Below are 18,399 nucleotides of genomic sequence, written 5' to 3'. Positions count from 1 at the left end.
GTAAAGTAGAAAATAAAGTCTGTCAGTTAAAGTCTGTCTTTTGAAAGAAGCCTATTTTGAATATTGGTACTGTTTTGGAAGAATTTGGACTTACCTTCTTTTGTAATTCTTGACGTAGTTGCAAAAGAGAAACCACTTTGTCCAATATACTTATTTGTTACGTGTTATATTTTCATTAGATTTTAGCTAGCAGCAATGTTTTAAATCTATAAATTAGGTTTTCTAACTAATTTTTCTATTGAGAAAGACATTTATAATTAAACGAAAAATTTATGCTGATAAAATGGAAATACAAGAGAGATTTGTTAAAATTCTATCTGGCTCCTCCCAGAGCAAATGCAAGATTTTTATCTTAATTATGTTCATTTAATAGATTTATTAAGTGGAAATAGCTAGTCTCATTACAGTGGTGGAATTAAACTCATATCTGATACAAAAATGAATTTCAGTGCTAAGTATTAAATAGAGAGAAAGACCTAGTGACTCCAATCAAATGATGAATAAAACTTAATTTAAGTTTGTATCATGCCATCCACTTCTCTTACAGCATATGTCCTAGACCAGAGAGTCTTTCAGACAGTTAGTCATTCCCTGGTTAATTTGTAATTTGACAATGTGCTCTACATGGGGCTGTTCTTGACAATGTGCTCTGCATGGGGCTGTTTTACCCAGAAACTTCACATGGTCCACAATACATCAGCAAAAGCATTAATGTGCATGCCTCAGTATTCCCATGTAATATCTCTGCTATACCAACTGCACTGGTTGCCACTTTGCTTCTGGGTGCAGTTCATGGTGCTGGTTATTATTTATAAACTTTTTTATACCAGTACCTGTGTTTTGGAATAAGGTTGGGCCCGAAATCCACATGAACCCAACTTCCCCAATTCTGCTATTGTTTGTTCACACTGACGAAGGAGAGTGACACCGCTAGCTTCATTCCATCTGTTCTATGGTGCTTGCTATCTTTTATTTTTACCTTTTATTGACTTTATTATCATTTCTTTGATTGTTGAGAGCTACCCAGACTTACTGAGAGTTAGATAGCATGCGTTTAATTTTTTATTATGGTTGGTTGCACAGTCAGCCAGGTGTTTAGATGGGATTTGGCATTTTTAATCAATCCATCGAGTCCTTCTTAAGGATCTGGGTTAAGCAGATATTGTTGTTTAATATTATTTAATAATAATGTCAAAGCTATCATCACAGGATATAAACTGTTCCCAATAAAACTGCCTTTTGCAATCGACTGGTGGTGATTTTGCCAATGTCAGTGGTATTCAGATGATGCGTCAGATGTTTTGAAATTATACCCCAGATTGGTTCTATCTTGCTTTCTTTTGTCAGTTCTACTTCTATTTGCAGGTATTTGCATTTGTGATTTCTCCAGTTCTTTCTGTTCTAATCTGCTGTCTCCAAATATTGCAATGTTCACTATCTAGATTTTTAAAAAATCTTTCTTATCAATAATTGTCAAGTCTCGACGTATCAGGTCCTTGTGTGTTTGAATTTTAAATTCCCAGAGCACTTTAGCTTATTTATTTTCTATTGCTCTTCTATGTTTTGGTCCTCCCAGTTCCTACTTGCAAGTAAATGGTATTTCTTACAGATATTCCAATGCACCATTGTTGCTACTTTGTCATGCCATTTGTTTGTAATGACTCTGAGCAATTTCCCACCAGCTAGCTTAGGGCCTCCCAAACTTAGCAACTTTAAGACTTGTGGACTTCAATTCCCAGAATTCTGGGAGTTGAAGTCTACAAGTCTTAAAGTTGCCAAGTTTGGAGGCCTCTGGCCTAACTAGATGGTCCCCTGTTCTTTCAGATTCATTGCAGAGACCAACCACATTTGTCGTCTGTTAGCTGTTGTGATGATAATGATGAAAATGATGTTTGCAAGGTAAACAGTGAGGGAATTTGTTATTTGAGTGAGTCAGGCCAAGACAAGCAGTGGACGTTTAGATAAGATTATAGGTGGAGTCACTTCCAAGAAATAATGGTTTTGTTGATGCAGGGAACAAGACTGAGGTGGTTAAGCTTGAAGAACAAGGTAGGAGCAGACAAAGTGATATGAAGTTTTCAGTCTAAGTTGCAATATAGGACAGTTGTCAGTACTTCATATCTCTAGAGAGTTGGCAAGGGCCTCTTACCTTCCATGACCCTGGTTATATTTTTTTCTAGGCCAGCATTCCAGGGAATGCCAGAAGCTGGACTGAGCTAGTGTATAATTTCCTACAGTATTCCTGAATTAGCATCAGTCTGTGGTATTGTAGAAAAGTAATGGGTAACTAGACTTTATTACTCAGAATAAACCAATGAGAGCCCACTGACCAACAAACTTTAAAAAATCATCTCCAGAGCTGTAATTAACCAACCTTTCTGCACAAAATAGATATGGTCTAACAATGTTCAAGCTTCCAAGTTAAGTACATTTCATCAGCCAAGAATGGTGGTCCACCATGAACTTGAAAAAAAGATGCCAGTTTCAACTGCTGTGAACTGGAGAAAGGTGATAATCAAAATATTTATTTGGTGCATTGGTCTTCTTGATGTAGAATTTGGAAGATGCTTTACTGCATAGCAAGCTCCGCCAGCAAGAGAAAAAAACTTTATATATAATAATCATAAAAATAATAATAGAGCAAGGCAGAGGTTGGTAAAGATATCTTTGCTTTCAAGAAATAGGAAACTCAACTGAGGAATTAAGTTTTGCTTCATTTTCTCCAAAGATCTATAGCTCAGTATAAATAGAACTTATTTGGTCTACTGCTTAAGGCACCTGGCTAGAAACTGGTGGCCGTGAGTTCCAATCCTGCCTTAAAAGAATGAAAGCTGGACTGGGTGGCTCTGGGCCAGTCTCTCTCTCTGCCCAAGCCACCTCATAGAATTATTTTTGTTGGGGTGGGGGGGAAGTTGGAGGAGGAAGGAATCTTAGGTCTGTTCACTGCTTTGAATTATTAACAAAATTATGAAGACTTTTTTTTTACAAAATTAAAAAAATACGGACTTTTTCCAGGTTCTGGTGTCATAGCTGAGATTATGGGCAATATAACTTTTAAGATTCAAGGGATTTTGGCAATTTATTAGCAGAAAGGAACAGCAGGAGTACTGCCTGTCAGAATTATTAATTAACTAATTAATTAATTTTGTATGCCACTCAACTCTCAACAACTCTGGGCATGTTACAATTAAATAAAGAAATGTCAATAAAATCAATAAAATATAAAAGTTAAAGATAAAAGATGGCAAATACAATGAAGAAGGAGGACTCTCTCCTTTGTCAAAGGCCTGGATGAAGAGTCAGCTATTCACAGCTTTTCTAAACAACAACAGGGGTCATCCATATCACCAGAAGAACCTTGTACCAGAAGATGTCTAAAGTAATAGAATCTACCTGTGAAATTAGACTGTGTGTTCTACACTCCGAAGCCCAGAGTATGTTTAGGCACAGTAGCCAAAATCTGAGAATTGATAGATGAGCCATGAGTAACAAGAGAGCTTTTCTTTCTTTCTTTTTTTTCTTTCAAGGAGCATGGTATAAATGGCAGGTCCAGCACCAAATTGCTTCCTGCCTTATTGCTAATTTCTCTAGCTATTTCCATTTTGCCAAAAATCACATCATTTCACAGGATTATCTTTTGCTAAACCATATGTGTCAGGTCATGGTAATAATGCAATCTTGCTTCATGGTAGATTATTAGCAAAGGTTTTTTTAGGTATCCCAAAGTGCATTGCGAGTTAGTACTAAATTAAGACAAACACGGTTATCTCATATAAAACTTTTGACAAAGTTGCATTGTGTTAAGCAATCCAGAGTGTTAATAAGTTACAGTTAGTCTCCTTCCTTTTCCTCCCCATTGCCTGCTACCCTGCAATATATAAACACTCATTTTAAAAATCTTGCAACAAAAATTAACTAAAAAACCCTGGCAAGAACTGAAAACCTAAAACTTTATTTAGACACATTGCTCTTTCTCAAAGGGTGATGTGGTATTTTTGCTGAATAAATGGATGTTTTAAGATTCCTTTATGTGTTATATTTTCAAAATATCCCCATAAAATTATAAATTCCATATTCCCTTAAAATATGAGATTGTAATATATAAATACATGTAGAATTTCAACATTTATATCTGAAGGATTACAGCGACATTCAAAAGCACATGACTGGGTAACATGCAGTGAGAGCAGCTTTTTTTTAAGGCTCAATTTCCATGCTGAGAAACTAGTCTCTATATTTATGTCCAAGGCACTGAATTTAAACAGCTTTGCCCAACTTGGTATTGTAATGTTGGGAGAAGTGAATCAGTTGCATTTCTGCTGATCATATGATTTTTAAATGCTTAATTGCAGGAAGCTCTCCCAGGGGAGGCATAAAGTAACATAAATGCTGGTTTACTCAGTTCTTAAAGTGGATTTGTCCCTGGGGACTAGTTTGCAGTTGGTTTCATAACTGGGAAAATGGGAATTCATTTAAGGTGTACCTATGCCATAAATCAGATCTAAGTAATAAATAATTTACCTTGAGGAAGATTAAATATTTGTGATTTCCATTTGTAGATATTTATGAATAACAATATATTAGTATAATTGTTTTATATAATTGTTATAAGAAAATATGCAACCTTGTAACTTATCTCAGATTATACTAATGGGCCTTTAATTTAGCCTAATATAGTTATATTACAGATAAAAGATGCATAGAAAGACCAACATCCTTAATGTTCTGTACGTATTAATGTCACAGTTTTATATAGTACATTTTAATCACTATATATAGCAGTTCTATTTTAATGTATTACATTGTCACCAATAAATCTTCAGGACTACAGTTTTTGAATAATCTAATAGAAAGATAAAACAAATGGTTGTGAAAAGACTTTGCTTCTTAAACAAAGACATTATTAAATGCTAATTCTTGTGTAGCATCAACTTTCACACAAGAAAGACTGCTCCAAATTCATCAGAAGATATAGAAATGTTGGGGTAAAACCGCTCCATACTTTTACAATCATGGAAATTCACTGGGTGACTCTAGGCCAGGCGTTCTATCTAAGGCCAAGCTAATTCACAGCTTTATTTTGGAGAAAAGTAGGAGTAAGAATTGCCCTGGGTATTGCTTTGAACTTATTGAAAGTATACTTCATAAATAAATCTAAATACCCAATCCAATATATATTTGAACAAAATAAGACCCAATAAGATTAACGGCATTTAATCTTGAAAGGCTACAGTGTTTTACAGCATTAGGTACAAAGAACTAAAGTACTTAAATGGCTTCTGTTAAAATCCCTAGTACTAAAACTTGCTTAACTGTGATTACATTGATCCTCAGTTTGGTGCACTGTCTAAAAAAGTTGATTGGTTTTAAATATTGTCTAAATATTTTGCTGATCACAGAAACTTGGCTTCATTCACTCATTCCAGATGCAGCTGTTGATCTGGAAGGCTACACAGCTCACTGGCAGGACAGGAGTAGAGATTCTAGTAAGACCAAAGGGGGAGGTTTAAGCCTTTATGTGAACAAAAGCTAGTGTATCAATACAAAGACTGTAGACAGCCACTGCTCCATGGATCTGGAGTATATGACTCTTAAATGTAGACCCATATATCTTCCGTGAGAATTCAGCATGGTTTTGATTACTGGAGTCTATGTCCCACCTAATGCCAATACTACCATAGCTTTGGGATTCTTGTACAACATTGTTAGTAATCAGAAGAATAAGTATCCTGATGCTGTGCATATCATAGCATGCTGTGCATTAAATCAAGCTGATTTAAAAGAAGTGCTCCCTAAATTCTATCAGCATGTTAAGTGTTCCACTAGAGGAGCAAACATATTGGACAAAGTGTATACCAACAACAAACATGGCTATAAGGTTATACAATTACCACATTTGGGACAATCAGACCAAATGTCACTGCTTTTAGCACCAGCGTACATCCCTCTTAGGAGATGGGCTCTTCCTATAATAAAGACAGTGAAATCTTGGCCAGAAGATGCTTCCCAACAACTTCAAGATTGTTTTGAGAACACAAATTGGGACATCTTTTACCACCCTGACTTAGAGGTGCACACTGCAACTGTTCTGTGCTATATCAAACATTGCACAGATACTATCACTGTGGATAAATGTATTAGGATCTATCCCAATCAGAAACCCTGGGTGACTAAGGAAGTCCAGCGCCTCTTGCGTGACAGGACCAAGGCCTTTAGGTCTGGTGCTGGGGCAAGATACAGTGTTGCCAGAGCTAATCTGAAGAAAGGTATTCAGAAGGCCAAGACTGATTATAAGAAGAAGATTGAGGATAATTTTTATAGCTATAACATGAGGCAGGTGTGGCGAGGGTTTCAACAAATTACAAACTAAAAATGGTGTTTGGTTTCGTTGTACGAGGTGCAATGACAATAAAGTAAACTAAACTAAACATGTTGGGTAAACTAGGTCACCACAGTAAATAATAACGTGCTTACTTGTACAGTAAATTATGACATGCATATTTATATATAAACATAGCAATTAGATTTGGTTAACCTAGTTTTAAGGATTGAGAGTAGCTTGTGTGCCTAGTTCATGCTGTCCTAAATTTTACAGGTTACAGGTTACAAAACAAGGGACACTGGAATTTTGACAAAAATCTATTATCCACTTATTCTTTTCCTAATTTATTAGAGAACCAAATCTTTGATCCATCATAGTCCTTTTATCAATCAAGAGGTATCTGTTCTATACTGGTTTTCCTGAATTGTACTTACTAGCAGCAGAAACATGTACAAAGAAGGTACTTTCATCTCCCTTACTGTTGGCAGAGATTAAAAATACAGGGCCTTGCTACTTCAGTCAAGTGCCACAGTCAGCCAAAAAAGAACATGCAAAGCAATCCTTTGATGATTCCATTGCACATACCTGGTTGCAAATCAAGAGGCTAGATTTAGGACAATATTTTTTATTTGAATAAATCCTTGGGGTTTTATTATTATTGATTTTCCTTAGCTAGTCTTTTAATTGCACAGATAAATCCAGGTTAATCTAGAATTTTAAATCAGTCTTTGATGGGAGGTTGCAAATCTTAATTGAGGAAGAGGCTGGTTAATGTTAAACATAGTTGGCATCGATGCAGTTGTAATGCTTAAACCATGCAAAGAAAGAAAAGGAGGAGAGGTCCACTTGGGAAAAACGTACTGTGCACTTTCAGGCAATCTCCTAGGTTCTTTCAGCCTTTAACATTACAAAAGCAGCAGCCTTAAATTTTTTACTAGGCAGTTGACTGAAAAAACAATTCTAGTACATTAACATATAGGCACCAATATATTTTTTTAATGTGAGTTCTTCTCGGATCTACAGTAGACAGTCTGTTGACTCTAGTTAATATAAACATACCAAGGCAATTATAAATCTCTGTCAGCCATTCTTTTGAGAAGCTTCTTGCTTTTTTGAAATGATGCCAGCAGATTCCCTCATCATCCAAAAATGCTTACTGTGCACGTGCAAGTACCTGGCTGTAGGATGGAAATTAGCAGGTGGCAATATAATGTCTTCTTTCTTTTCTTGTGCACAAGGAACATTGTCAGGTATTAATATATTGACATGATGGAAGATCAGCTATGGAACCAATGTAATGTATAGTTATTTGGGAGAATAACACAACTAGTAGATCTTTTTTGTCCCAAGTTACAGGGTGAAAGTTTGAAATGAAAAAGTTCTGTGAGTTTTACCATGGAGACGGGAATAATTTGGCCTTTGAAAGTTGCCTGACCTTTGTTTCTTAGCAACATAAAACTAGTCAGTAGACTATGTTTTTAGTGTACCTAATTTAGACTATCAAATATTAGCTTTAAGACAAGCTAATTTCCCATAATGATTTTTCAGACACCATTAATAAGCAACAGAGAAAGGAGAACAATTTCACTTGGATGCTCCTCTTTCAAATCTCATTGAAATGGTCAGAAGCATTTACCTAATGAATAAAACCATTGTCTGGTCAATGGAATTATTGCATATGTAATTTTTAACACTACATTTTGAATTGCTGTAGCTACCATTGTTGAATCTTTAGTTTCAGTGGAACCAGTGTACAGCTGAAATTGTATTCCACGTGGTTAAAAAACCCCGCTATCATAGATCTTCTTCCCTTTGGCTTGTCACAAAAGCGTGATCCATTGAATCAAACATACTCTATCAGACATGTGTAAAAATCTCTTCTAATTCTTCTTCATTTTTGTGATCAGCATTGAATTATGTTGTCAAGCATCTGGTTCCAGGTATCACAAACTGTACAGATCAATTCAGTGAAAGTTATAATTAAAGGAGGAATACAATGATTGATTGTTGCTAGAGATAATTTCTTATCTGTACCCTGGAACCAATGAGTGATCATCAATTTAGTTTGGCACCTTTCTCAATGTGTGTGATCAGTAGTTAACCCTAGGTTCTTTAGGATAGCGGGAAGTAAAAATTAAAAATTTTCAGTTCAAGCAAAATTCCTGTAGATATGCAGCTTGCCACCTGTGGATCAGGCTTTATTCTTCTTGATGGGTGCACTGTAGCAAAAGTGGATTGACTGGCTCAGTCCTCAGAGATAAACCACTGTCCTTTGATAAGCAGAAATCATCCTGTGCCCCTTGAAGAGATGATTGTGTAACTGTTCCTGTAAGAATAATAAATTGATATTTATTAATAAATATACCAATTTATTAATAAATTGATACCAATAACTATATTTAATAATATTAATAGTAGTTTTAAATATTAGCTATATTTCAAAGTTGTATCCGTTGAATCAAAGTTGTATCTCTTGAATAGTTATAGACATAAAACTCCAGGCTCTTTACGTTTTTTTCATCTGAGCTTTGAGGTTATTATTATTACTTCTTTATCCTTATGAATGTCTTACATTAAGAGTGCAACACCATTAATTCTCCTGTTTCTAGCCAGCTTTTGATATTATAGTAGCTTTGTAACCTGGAGCATAGTAAGATGGATCGTTTCATTCTTTTCACTTTCTTTGTCAGGCTTATATCACAGGAACATTTGAAAACTGCTTGGATTCCATCAGAGCAATAACTGCCCCATTTTCATTAGTTTTCCATTAAAACTCATTGGGCAATCACATTGCCATTATTCAGCAATAGAATACACAAAACAACAGCACTAAAGCAAGCATGGTTTATATATGCAGTTAGGGGCCATGAGTTTCTTGTTGCTATTCTGCATAAACTCATAAAACCCTTGTACAATAATTACTCTAATTATACTTAATAGGCTTATGTTTAAAAGAAAATCCAATTGAAAATTAAAGATCCTGCTACCAAATAAACAACTCCTTGTGTTAGCAACCCAAACATTTTAGGCAGCTATTCTGTTTTTGCTTTGTTAAGGCATGGTGGGGGTGGGGGTAAACAGCAAAACAAACCAGAAATTGTGGGTAAATGCAGGAGACCTACTTACAAATGAATTTCTGGACACCCCTTCCATTCTAGGAATAAGGCAAAATAATTGTACAATATAAGCTTTGTCTGGAAGCACTGTGATGCTGGTATTGAAGAAGAAGAAGAAAAATGTAGTCTTTTTGGGGGGGACTAGTAACAAAATAACATAGGTTTAACACACACACATAATTGCACATACTAACATAGATAAAAAATTAAATTTCAAAACAGATCTCAAATTAAGCCTTAATGTAATATTATCTACTGTTAACATTAATCCAGGTAGTTTAAATGATTTCCCATCGCTGAAAGATGAAACAAGCATAAAATATAGGTCTTCAGTTTCGTTAGTTTAACATAGAAAGGGAAGTACATCTGTCACTACAATATTAGGACAATCTGATTGAGTTAGCACAGCCATTATTCACCTATATGGTTTGGACTTCCTGGCTACTATTGTAAACAACGATGCTTCTGCTTTTTTTGGTCAATGGAGTTTGGTGAGAAAGGACAGCTGTCTCTTAATTAGAATTTCACAGCATGTCTTCCCCCACCCATGAGCAAATCTCTGACTATCTCCAAACCAGATTTATTTTACTTCAGCGGAAGACCACTGACTGATAACAATGCGGCAAAGAGGAGAGAGGCAGATTGAGAGTCAACCATCAGGGGTTGCAAGCTTTAATTAGGATGACCTTAACTGGAGTGGCAACAGACTTTTCACAGGTGGAGAGGAGTGGCTGTCAAGGTTTCCAGCTGGCTTCCTGAAGCCCTGCTGTCAGTTGTACAAAGACTTGTCAGCCCTAAAGTTAACCACAAGTCATTTTCCCCCTATTCCCTCGCTATTATATTGAACACGGTCTGTTTCCCATTTAGTGGAAAGGCATTCTGCATCTCTTGCTTTTCACTTACCTCATCAGTGCATTTGTAAAGGATTCCATAGGTAAAAATCATGCCTGCAGGGATAATAAGATTTTTTTTAATTATTGCTTTACTATGATTACCTGGTGGCATTCTCATTGCCCATTGTTTATATTTTCCTTTGACATGAGTGTCTGTTTTCAATAAAAGGAGGTGTACTGCCTTACTCCTCTGAGAAGGTAATTCAGCAGAATTGGTAATTTTCTCTGGCCATAAACAGAATTGCAACATGCCCACCTTGTAAAAATACATTAACATGTTCTGTCTTTCTGTTTCTCATTCACACATAAACACACACAAGCAGTACAACAGCACATTGTTTGATCTGTGGTCAAGAGATAAATGGAAATTGTCGTGACTGGGTATTTTATTTGAATTGTAGAATCTAAAATAAAAATCCTAATTTAGCTAAGTGTTCAGTTAACTAGCCTGGCTGGCTTCATTTTTAAATTTAATTTTAGTTTATAATATATGAATGAAATGGAATATAGATTATAGATCTTTTTTGTTCTTGTTCTCTGAAAATGATTTGGGATCATGAATTGTGAAATAACTGGCAACTACATGAAAATATCCCTATCCCTTGAAATGCCCTCAGCTCTTAACTTTGTAATTTTGTAAAGCACAGGAAATGTACCTAAAGGAAATGACTAAAAACAGAATTGTATAATAGCCTTTTGATGTACAGATGTTGGCTTCTAATTTTATTGCTTTGATTATGTTATTATTTTATATGTGGTTCAATTTGAGGGATATTGTTTATTCTTATAATTATCCATATACATTTTATTGTTAAGATTGTATTCCACCAAGAATGTTTTAACTGGTGGGAAAAATCAAATAATAAAATAATGAAATAAATAAAAACTAAAAACGTATTTGCTTAGATTTTAATCTAACTGAATGGAAATTACATATATTTGCTTGATAGTTGAAATCTTTCTTGGAAACCTTGAATGAACTATGGTGAGTAACTATCTGCAATACTGCTTTTCTTTTTAAACAGGGTGTTGCATATTTTGAACTTCCTTTGAGGGGAATTTATTTTGAAGACTGATTATTTTTCTTATGATAAAAGAACTAATTTTTTAAGGTGGAATTTCAAATCCTGGCATATAGAAGGATTTTCTTTTTTATAATCTCCCTTTCTTTGTCATGTTTTCTTGAGAATGAACAATTGTTGTATTTTGTTGTGATGGAATTGGCTACTTTAATTTGAACAATGTGCCATGTGTATTTACATTTATAAAATTATATCAAGGAATTTCACTGTATAAAATATGGATATAAAACAGTTCCTCTTTGAAAAAGTATTTCTTCCACATAGATATGAAATGAATAATAAATACTTAGTTGCAGTAGAAATAGATTGTTTCTAGAAATGGGAATGGTTTTGTCATCTGCATTTATTGCTTCATTTTTTAACAAACAAATAGGCAAGTATAGCAATTCTGTTTCACAAAATTAGTAACATTTGACCTGAAATCTATACAATTTAGAATAACTGAAAGAAATAATATTTCCAATTAGCAGATTATTCTTCATGCTAGCTCATTCTGTTTAGATTTCATTTTTTACATGCCCTTATTTCATCTTATTCTTCTCAGTTTTCTCAGTTTCTTTCGCAATTCATTTCTGCTTTTGTTAGATACCCAAAGGCCTAGCTATTCATAACTACCTTCATTGTTCCAGGCAATTTTTTCTAATTTTTATTTTTGGTGACTAGGCTTCATATAATTTTGTATGTTATTTGCACATTAGAAAAACACTATTCCTCTTATAACTTAATTTCTTTTAATGGATTAATCCAAAGAAATTAGTGGCATATTTTAAGTACTGTATATAGCCTATATATCTTATGAAGGCGAAGAACTATTTGAAAATTTAAGTGAAAGCCAGTGCAAATTCCAGACTTCCTCAAGAATCTTCAAAACATTCCATTCACTTGTAATTTCAATCTGACAAAAGATAGGAATTGCTAAATAGATGGGGATTAATCACATTGTAGTTTATTGAATTAAATTTTAAATATGTTTGATCGGATTTATTTTCCCCCTGAATTGAATTCTTATTGAAAATATGGTCACTGTCTTATCCCTCAAAGGCGGATGCAATTGTCTGGATTTTCTGTGCTATAATATACCGATATAGAAGATGAGGTTGACCTAAACAAAATAGGAAAAGTTTATACTGTTGTGGAATAGATTTTGAGCAAATGTGATTAATCAAAATCCATCTATTTGGAAAGCAGGTTTTCCTCTTGGAAATTAATGATGTTGTTGCTGAAGAGCATTTGGAAGACTTTGCTTGTCAGAAGGTTGTAAAAGTACATCACATGACCCCAGGACACTGCAACTGTCATAAATATGAGTCGGTTGCCAATTTTGATCATCTAACCATAGGGATGCCACAACAGTCATGTGAAAAACAGTCTAAGTCACTTTTTCAGTGTTGTTGTAACTTTGAATGGTCACTAAATGAACTAAATGAGGACTACATGGGTTGGAAAGCATAAAGTTGGGATGTAGTTAATGCAGTATAAAAGTCATTTAAATATACAGTCCCATACACAAAGTCACAGTCCCTGAAACTACCATTCTGAATGCATATATATGATTGTACCGTGAGAGAACTGGTTATCCCACTATCATTAGGGCATACTTATTATTGCTTGTGGTAAGAAATTAATTTTAGCTTCAAGCATACAAGTTTAATTTATAGAATAGTGCAGTGTTTAGGATTAAAATCTCAATTTTTGCTTTGGAGTGCACAGATCCCATACCTATGAATTTAGCACTTCTAAAGCAGCTACATAATTTTCCTTGGGTCAAAGAGCAGTTATGTGATCCTCATCAAAGTTCTGTCTACTTTAAAGAGTTATTGATAAATGCTGCATTTGTGTTCCAAGATGCTTCAAAATGTCATTGCAGATTATTTCCAGAACATTGCACAATCCTGTTAAGTTTAACTTTATAATGAATGATAGGCTAATGCTATATTCCTTTAATGAAATTTTTCATTAAAATGAAGTGTGAAAGATGCATCCAACCTCCATTCTTTAAAAAATGCATGTACAAATGGTGATTTGCACCTAGATTCACAGAAATCCAAATTCTATAGCCAGAACTTTCACATTCTTTGCACACAAGACGCTTTTCAGCATATACAGATTGTCCTCATTTAGTGACTGCCTTGTTTAGCAACTGTATGCAATTATGACAATTCTCCCATTTACAACCTTTACAGGTCAGTAAAACAACAAAAAGTTGAAGTAAGATCATGAGCACATCGCTTAGCGCCCACTTTTCTTAACTATCATGTTGCCAGTCATGATTGTGTTCACTAAACTTAGTCTACCTGTAGTCAGATCTTCTGTTATTGTGGAAGTTATTAAACTATACAAAATCAGATGATACTTATATGTGCAAAATGTCACTGAAGCTGCAATTCAGGACATAGAATTTTTCAGGGAGTCTGATGATAATGAATAATAAAATTCATAATCTGATTTTTTAGTGACTCTGGACAACCATGAATATTAAAGAAACTCCAGGCTGCTTCTATTGATCTCTAAACTATGGTTTGGGAAATCAAAAGTGAATATGGCGAAACATCTCTTTTCTGTTTAGTGCACCATTCTTTTTCAGGAATGATCTATGAAATCATATGTCACCAACAGATTGGGCTGACCCTCTATCTTTCGACTACTCCCCTTTGTCAATCACTCCCCCAGCTAATGGACTGCTATAGTACAAATTCTTGTCAAAATTCTGCACAGATTATTGGGCTTGGCATTGGTTCAGGAACCATGTAAAAGCAACACAAATTAGGATGGGGAAATGAGGCTGCAAAAAGCAATGGAGCTAGATTAGAGATGCATACTTTTTGAAACTACTATCCAATACATAGTGCCAGAGATCACGTAAGTCCTTATTTTGATGCAAGCCAGATTCATTTATTTCAATGTACACAATAATGAACACACATATACTAAGTAAAAGCATAATGGAGAAAAAGCTGTGTAAGCGAAGGGCTTCAAATTATTCAGGCAACTGAACTGAATCATTATGCCATAAAGAAGGGTAAACATTCACACCCACACACATACCAAAGTTGCTATCAAGTCTGACTTGAAGGAAATCCAAATCCTGTGGATGAAATCTTCCTTCTGAGTCTTTTCTAAAAGATGGCACATTGAACTGCAACTTTGTACCACACTACAACTGTTGCATTTATTCTCAGGAGTTGTAAGCACTAAGCAGCAGAGAATAAATCTGAAGCAATAGCATGGGTTACTAAGAGAAACGCTGCAAGGTAAGTTTCATTTGTATTGACCTTGTTTTGTCTCAAACTCAAGGGCATAGTTTTGTTCCAGTGAGATAAATTGGAGCCTGCAACCCTTCTAATACAAATTGCCTTTTGATTTCCAACTTAATTTTTAGTTGTGTGTGTATCAGTTTAGCTCTTGTGCTACAGACATTGCTTTTAACGAAATAGTTCCAGGGTTCAGTCCTGTTTTGTGAGATGCACAGAGCTCTCTTACTGCAGCGCGCAGCAAAGGAGTGACTTGCCCTAGTGTCACTCATTTGCATATTTTTCTGTTCAGCCCTCCCAATCAGATCTGACAGACACACCATACTAATTATCCTTAGAAAGGGAGGGGTTGTCATGGCAACTGAGCACTTTTTAAAGCACTAGGAATAGTGTTCATTATTGTTCAGTGTCTTTAGCAGTGCAGGGAAAAGGTCAGGGTGGGAGTTACTTTCCATATGAATTTTGCCTCTGAGAAATATGAATCTGCAGGGCACCCACAACCCCTATGAGTTGGTGAGTAATAACTTATTTATTCGTTGTTGCAAGATTTCAGTTGTTTCTTATGTTTTGAGAAACTGGGCATAGAAAAGTATTTGCACAGGGTGCAAACTTGCAGCAGAGAAAAACTATGTTCGGTGCTAACTCTATTTTAAGATCTTTTGCATCGTAGATGAGGTTTTGATATTTATCCTGCTTTGTTTCCAGGCAGAAATTTAATATTTTGTTGCCTGAATATAAAGTATTAGCATATACTTCTGTCTACTAATAATAATACTAAGTACAAATTTCTTCCTTTTTTTTATTCTTTATCTTAACTAATGGAGTGAAATACAATCCAGACTCCCCAAATTAGTGGACTGTTAAAATTATTTTAGGGGAAAGAAAAGGGAAAATAGTATTACATTATTTAAAAAAAAACTTATAAAAGTACTTGAATTTTTTTGTTTCCTAACATAACTATATGTATTTCATGGTACTACAAAACATTTTATGCACTTCATGGGTATTCCAAATGTGTTACTTGGACATGATATATAAAATAAAAATAGAATCTATTTCATAAAGGAGTGATAAGAAATATCTTAATGAACTTAGGTTTTTGCCTGTTTAAAGTATTTTGATCAAGATGCTTTAAAAGTGCTGTGAAAAGTTGCTGATATTAGTGCTCATCATCACTTGTACATTGCGACTTTTACTTAAATTTGGGAATGAAGACAGTATTGTACTCTGATCATACAAATTTTAGCCTTTTTTTTTCTTCAAGTGTAATAGTGTAATAGCATTTGAAGTATTTCAATTCTATTTTATGAATTTCTGCCCATGTCTACAAAATATTTTCAGCAAATTTAAAAACAATTTTCACAAGGATAGCATCAACTTCTTTGGTGTTTATTGTAAATAACGAATTCATGATTTTTAGGATATAGTGTTAATGGGTTTTTTATTAGTACTAGTAAAAGTAAAACACCAAATACTTTTTCTTTAATCCTTACAAAATCATTACTAATGCTTATGGTAACTAGTTACTTTGTTTTACAATTCTTGATACAAATTTCTCTTGGAAAAATTGGCTAAGATATGTAAAACACATAGCACAAAAATAGGAAAAAATGGAGAGTATTTCTCAATGGATGACACAATTCTTATTAAGTCTTAAAGGAATTATGCCCATATTTGTTCCAGTGGCATCTGATTTGCAAATAGGATTTGATTACCTCTTGGGAATGCAGATTAAGGCATTTTATTATTCCTTAGAGATGCTATGAAATTGTATCTTTGCCAAGGCTCCGTTTTACTCTGTCATTACTGTCAAGCTTTTGGAATTGCTAAATAGCAATCAAGGCTAGTGAGTTGGGATTGGTCATTGGATTAAGTAGGATGACTTGATTAGACAGAAAAAAGACTGAAAAGGTAGATCTTAGTCTGCAATTCTCTCTCTCTCTCTCTCTCTTACACACACACACACACACAACACACACACACACACATATTAAAAAGCTATAGCAAATTATTTAAGTCAGCATTTTGTTGCTGCAGAATATTATGGGGATTCCATGAATAGAACATTATATACGTTGTCACCTTATTCATGTTCTCTAACAACTGATATACTGTAGTTAGGCATTCTGATAATATAATTTGTGTTCTTCATAAAGATGGATAAATGTATCTATACTACTGAAATTCTCATGACTGTTTATTTATAACTTTCCAAGTGTGCAAAATGGTACATCATAGGGCAGCAATTTTTGAACCAAGATACCTCAAATGGTCTAACTTAAAGAATGCATCAAAAATCCATGACTCTTACGAGTTTGAAATTTAGCAGTTATGGCCATTTCAGTCCTACTGCATTGCTGCTCAGAGGTTCAGTAAATTGGTCCTTCCCTAGCTTTTCGTTGCCTGCTGGAAATCAGTAGACTGCTTCCAGCCTAGCCCTCCAGAGATCTGATAGACTGTTCTCACCATTGGCCACTGGAAATCAGGCAGACCAATCCTGCCATCAGTTGCTGAAAGGTGGTCAGTCAAGGTGCAGGAAATCACAAGGTGTTCCTATATCATTCCTTCTTTGCCCTTAATCATTCTTTTTCTCTATTTAAGTCAGGAAATATCTCTGAAATGATGATCCAATGGGGCATGAGTTGACTACTTTTGTTTTAAAGCAGCTCAAGATAGTGGCCACCCCAATATCAAACTGCAGATTCCCAATTTAACTATATGATGTGTTTTATGTTCTAAATTTCCCTCCATTTCCTTGGTTGATCATCCCCAGTTCAGTATTATGAGCAAGGAAGAAAACCCTCTCCTTTTTGTACGTCAAGAGTAATACAAGTAGTCTTTAATATTTAAGTATAATACAAATAGCTTTACATCCATTCGTTCAACAATTATTACGGTTGCATTGAAAAAAAAGATGTTCAACTGATACATGATTTCCAACTGTTACAGCATCCCCTATGGACATGTGGTCACATTTCAGATACTCGTCTTACAGTTATGACATTGTTGCAAGCTGTGGTGCACAATCATCATTTGCAACCTTCCTTTGTCAGTTTCCCACAAGCAAAATCAAAGGGAAGCAATCAGGAAATATTGCAAGTTTATTATATATTGTTCCTACCACTTTTTCTTCAGATCTCACCCACCTAAAGCTCTCACCAGCTCACCTGCACCCCTTACTGACCCTCTCATGGCCTCACCTCTCCCCCCCACCCCAGTTTCTTCCAGCCTGTCTGAGGCCTCTGTCCACCCTCCTGCAACCCCCACGATCTCACCTGCATTCCATAATACACGTCTGAAGAAAACCCCACCATTTCATGCTCCTTAATTGGGAATTCCACCCCTTTTCACTTAATGATCTCCATAGTCTGGTTTTTATGATGGCAACCGGGATCCTCAGGCAAGCCAATCCTTGCCTGTGCTAAGCAATGGGATCACATAACTTTATACCTTATGATCACTTTTCCTAGCAATGGTAGTCCTGGCTCCAACTGCCGCTGTAACCTGTATTCTTGTTTCCTCATGCTCATTGTTAAAGATTTCAAGGTTGTTACTTCTCATACAAGTTTTGTTGTAACTCCTTCATTATTTCTGAACAAAATCAGTTTTATACATACAAGTTCTTCATATAGAATATGTACACAGAGAGATACAAAAGAAGTGAGAGAGGGCGTGAGAATGAATTTGGGCATTTGTAGCCCAGAATAAATTATAAAAAGATAATCAATCTTAAGT

The 18,399-nt window shown here is 35.0% G+C and overlaps 1 protein-coding gene across 2 annotated transcripts in view; it reads left to right on the top strand.

The window, feature by feature from the left end:
- The window catches only part of MYO10 (myosin X), a 157,159-nt gene that overhangs the window by 101,334 nt on the left and 37,426 nt on the right, over positions 1-18,399 (top strand). The window lies entirely within an intron of this gene.

Source organism: Pseudonaja textilis, chromosome 3 (assembly GCF_049901715.1).
Source record: "Pseudonaja textilis isolate UNSWEBS1 chromosome 3, rPseTex1.2, whole genome shotgun sequence".
Taxonomy (NCBI): domain Eukaryota; kingdom Metazoa; phylum Chordata; class Lepidosauria; order Squamata; family Elapidae; genus Pseudonaja; species Pseudonaja textilis.
The sequence above is the reverse complement of the archived record's forward strand: the minus strand, read 5'-3'. Positions and strand labels throughout refer to the sequence as shown.